Source organism: Octodon degus, unplaced genomic scaffold (assembly GCF_000260255.1).
Source record: "Octodon degus isolate 3935 unplaced genomic scaffold, OctDeg1.0 scaffold00076, whole genome shotgun sequence".
Classification (NCBI taxonomy): domain Eukaryota; kingdom Metazoa; phylum Chordata; class Mammalia; order Rodentia; family Octodontidae; genus Octodon; species Octodon degus.
Window position 1 is genome coordinate 1,574,144 of NW_004524652.1, and position 5,113 is coordinate 1,579,256.

A 5,113-nucleotide genomic window follows, 5' to 3' on the forward strand; every position below is an offset into this window, starting at 1 on the left:
GCCCCGCCTCGCCCCGCGCCGCCCCGCCCCGCGCAGTCGGGCTCCTGGCCGTCCGTCCATCGCGCGCCCCAAGGAATGACTTCCCACCGCCCCCCCAGAATGCTCGCCTCATTGCATAGCTCTCACTCGACTCTGGCCTTGGGAGTCCTAGTTCAGTCCGCCTTGATGTTCTGCCTTATAAATGCACATGAGCTGTACTGTCTAATAAAAACGCAGTGTCTACTTCCTCGTGTCGTGCATTCCTGGTCTCCACCCTCACGCACCCTGCTCAGGCCGGCCTTAGCCCGCCACACACACACGGGGCTCACGCCGCCGGCCGCAGAGCGCAGCCGCCCGAGCTGCTGCCTCTGCGCGGAGTGCGTGGCGCCCGGAGCTCCGCCCGCTTGCACGCCCCTCAGGAGACCACAGCCCACACCCACAGCACACGCGAGGCCACACACACGCAGCCCACACCACTCCTCCCGCACTCCCGCAGGCCACAGCATTGCTGACCGATGTATGTGATGGTTACTATTTTGTAATTCTTGTCCACTTGTGGTTGTTTTTACTCTTTATACTTTTCAGACTGCCTTTCTTTTGTAACTTCTGGAAGGTTTATAAGTCAATGACAAAGCTTCCCCCACTGTGTCTTCAAAACCTTACTGTAAATTGTAATGTAACGGTTTGTGGTAGATTTATTAAAAGACAAATTCACGTGTGATTTGGTGCCGTGTGGGTGTGTGCATGTGCAGTTAGTGGAAATTATTTTCTATAAATAAAATTTGTTATTTTATACAATGCCAGTCGTTGTCGAGCTGTGTTTTAAACCTCAGTGTCCTGGCAAGACAGCCAGATGCGTTTCACCTACACGCTAGCAAAGGTGAACTTCTCTTTCCTGGGAGCGTCCCAAGATCAGCTTTGCCCTAGGCACCCAGGTGCCCCGCGTAGCGTGGTGGCTGCAGCGAGGGCTGCCCATGGAGGGGCCGAGGGACGTGGCTGTCTGGGTCCCTGTGGACAGGAAACGCCCGGTGTAACAGGGAACACAGCAGGCTGAGAATAAACCTGTTAGCCTTTCCCGCCCGAAACTGCAATCCAAGCCTCATGGGCTTAATACAATGAAATCTAACTTCCCAGGTACAGTTTCCCTAGGACCCTCATTACTACTGCAAGAGTCTCCCAGTGATAGTACGCAAATTAAGAGGCCAGACAACGTTGTTTATAGCAGGATGAAACCAGCGCAGCACTTCTTGGAGATAGAATTAGTTACTATCATGTCATCCTTCAGGGTCCATTATGTTTTTCCCAACACAGTCACAGAAAAAGCCACTCTAAAGAACTGATGACAATTGCTTTAAAAGAAAAACACCCTAAGTAGCCAGGACTAGTGTTTCTCTAAAACATGAAACACAGGCAGCCCACACCTTTGCTGTCTGCACTCCTCTTGCGGCAGCCCCAGCCCACAAGCCAGGCAGGTGACAGCGTGGCTGGGCCTTGTCGCTGTTCTCTGAGCTGCATTTGAATGGGTCAGGACTGCCCGTGCCCAGTGTGCCCCACGTGCCCATGCTGCGTGCCTCCCCTTGCTGTCCTCACCTTTCAAGAGCGTCCTGGGACACCCAGCAGCGACATCGCCCTCTTCTACTGCTGCCTCTCCAAGTGGGCGCACACCCACCCTCCTGCAGCTCCTGCAGTCGTGCCCTGGGCAAGCTGGCAGGGAAGGTGGCTCTTGGGAGTCCTGGTCTCTGGGCAGCTGCGCAGGCTGAGCTGACTGGCGAGGCCCCAGGAAGTGGAAGTCTGGTGGGAAGAGGGAACAGCTGTCCATCAGCCACCTCTGGAGGCCTAGTAGAAAAGAGGCGCGTGCAGCCAGGCACCGAGGGCTGGGCACTTGTTTGGCGCGGGCCAAGGCCCTGGCCTCCGACAGCACGCACATCACGGGAGGCTGCTCTGCAGATAGAGCACTTGGGCCTGGGCGCAAGGGCAGGGATGTGCAGCTTTTCTTACCACAGAGACCATAAAGACAAGATGCAGTCAGTGCAAGGTGAACTTAACATGCGAAACCAAGTACAGCTCCACGAGCAGAGGGTGCCGGGCGGCCAGAGCTGCCACCGCCCACTCTGAGATAGGGAGGCAGAGTCCCACCCACGCACGCACGCACGCACGCACGCACGCACGCACAGGACGCCGGCACGAGTGTGCAGAGACGCACTGCTCAGCCTGTCCCGCGCACAGAGCGGAGCCCCCGCGTGGGACCCACGATGCTGTCGTGGCAATGTGAGACCCTGGTCTGGGCAGAACCTGAGCTGGGCGACTGCGGTGCGCGACACCCTGCACACACGGCCTCGTCCTTTCTGGAGCTGCACTGTGTACATCCTTTAACTGAACCTCCTTTCTGGGAACCCAAACAAGAGATGGAGGCAAAAACTTAGACTCAGCACCTCATCACAAGATCCGCCACAGCAGTGGAGCCTTAAGTGACACCCCCCGCCGCCCAGGGAAGCTCAGGACCCAGTACTGTGGTCCCAGGGACAGAGAGCTGGTGGCATGCACAGGAGGGGCCCACGGGCCACACAGGACCCTGTCCTGCCTCACGGCCAAGGCCGGCACCCTCCTCTGGGTCCCTCAGCTCCCTGCTCGGGCCTCTCGGGAGGATGGGTGGGTGCACAGGCTGGCGCCTCGCGGTCCCCTTCCCCAGAGTGTGGCTGGCGAGCAGCACGCGCAGGTGCACCTGCAGCCTCCTGGCCTGGGTGGGCTGCACTGCAGGCCTCCAGCAGCTGGAGCACAGAGGGGCGCGCTGAGGGCCCAGCCTGGCGTCCAGGGCAGCCCCGCGCCGGGCACCAGTGAGTCGCCCTGGACGCTGCCAGGTCCGGCTCCGCGAGGCCCAGCTTGGCGGCTCAGCCCCTGGGCATGTTGCAGGGCAGGGCACGTGGCTGGGGCAGCGCCAGGCACAGCGGCCCCTGAGACCACGGAGCAGCGCCAGGGCCCTGAATGCTTCTGTGCAAAGGGAGTTAAAAGTCTCCAGTGGTTCTCAAATGCCACCAACAGAGTCTAGAGTTCTGGTGAAACTGTCCAGGACCTAGGGCTGTCCCACCAGCCTGGGGAGCAGCTAAGTGCAGTGGGAAAGGCAAGGGGGACAGGCAGGGGCAGCCTGGCTGGGGTGCCAGGGGCCCTGCTGGGGCAGGAGGGGTGGAGGCTGGCCAGGGTGGGGCCCTGGGAGGACAGCACAGGGCAAAGCTGGGCTCGGTCCCTTCTGCACTCCATGCCCAGAGCCAGCTCCAAGGGCTCATAGCTTGGGAGTCAGGTCTGACTTCAGTAGAAAACATAAATCGATGCCGTGGGCTAAGGCCACACTTCTTGGACACAGTGAGCCCTGGCCACCAAATAAAAGGCAGCAAATTCAGACATTTCACAACAGAAGACTTTGGTTTATCCAGTGACCCCCCTATAAAAGAACCAAACTGGAAACAGGTATCTGAAAAATACACAGCTGACAAGCTCTTAATCTCAGGAAGATGTGTCCTCAGTGTAAACCACCACCACCAACCCAAGACGAGGAGAAGACCCAGCCCCAGCCCACAGTCGCGTCGCCCGGAAGCCCAGGAGCACCGCAGTTGCGCTGTGCCCGCTCCACGGCCAGGTGGCTTCAGGGCTTTGCACAACTCCTGAGGCTGCTCTTTGGCCACACAAGCTGGCACGGTACCAGGGCCACATGGTGGGCGGGCAGCCAGGCTCTGACCTGTCTGGCAGCGGCAGTGGCCGGGGCAGGTGGCCTGGTCCGGAGCGTGAAGCCTCTTGCCCGGGCTGGGGCCAGGCGGGGACGCCCCCTCACCTCACAGGAGATGGAGCCCAGTGGCCTCCAGCAGCAGCCACCCCGCGCCCGAGTCTTCCTCACAGGTGCTCTCCAGGTCACTACGGCTGCTGGAGAAGGGCACAGCTCTGTCTCTCGGGCCCTGAGGACACTCGAGCCCCACCTGGAGGGTGCCTGAGCCCCCTGAGCACGAGGCTTGGAGGGCCTGGGTTACCCGCCACCCCAGAGCCACACCTCTGATCCGCCAGCCCCAGGGAACCTCTCACAGCTGAGCGCAGCCCTTCCTAGGCACTATGCCAGCTGCGGAGCTGCTGGCCCACGCCTGGCTCTTTCTGTAAGGGAGGCTCTGTCTCCCTTAGGGCCCGGGGACCCAGATCCCAGGTGAGGGAGCCACACCACGGAGCCGAGTGCAAAACTGAAGGGAAAGCACCTTCCGTTCACAGCGCGCTAGGAAGCTGCAGGCTGTGGTGGGCAGCACAGCAGGGTCGGTCCCCTCTGGAAGCCAGCTTCCTGGGCCGGGGACCCAGCACCTCAGCCTCCTCTCCCCAAAGCTGCCGCAGAGCACTGAACATGCAGGGCGGGCGGGCGGGCACATCCCAGCCCTCCGGGCCTGGCGGGCACACTGGCACTCCTGCCCGCTGCGAGCACTCGCTCCCCAGGCTTGGCGGCCTCCCTCAGCAGCTTCAAAAACCACACTTTCCAAAAACAGCAACTATAGCACAACGCAAGTGAGCCGACAACTGCTTTTATTTTATAACAGATGACATCCTATTTGCAACATTAAATAAATATTAATGTTAATATAGAACTTCATCCCTGGCCTTTTTCATTAAAGTCTTAAAATATTTCTTTGGACAAAAACATAAACTTTCTAATTATCCTTTTTCTTTTACCCCTCCTCCCTAACCCCAGGGGAAAAAATGACCGTGCAGCAGTCCCTGGTTCCTCCCAAGCGGCCGCTGCTCCACGCTTCCTCTCCCCTGTGCAGCCTATTGTTTTTCTGGGGGTGCTGGGGATGGCACCCAGGCCCGGGGCGGGCAGGCTCTCTGGCACTGACTACATCTCCAGCCCCTCCTTTAAATGCAACATAAACACTTCAGGAATAAAGTTCATAGGGGCTTATGCATGAGACTCACTCACTCAAGGGAGTTTTGAGTAAACCCCACACACTTTTTTTTTTTTCTTCAGTACTAGGGATTAAACCCAGGGTGCTCTTCTACCTCTGAGCTACATCTCTGGCCCTTTCGAACTTTTCTGAGACAGAGTCTCGCTAGGTTGCCTAGGCAGGACTTGAACTTGCGATCCTCCTGCCTCAGCTTCCCTCAGTGCTGG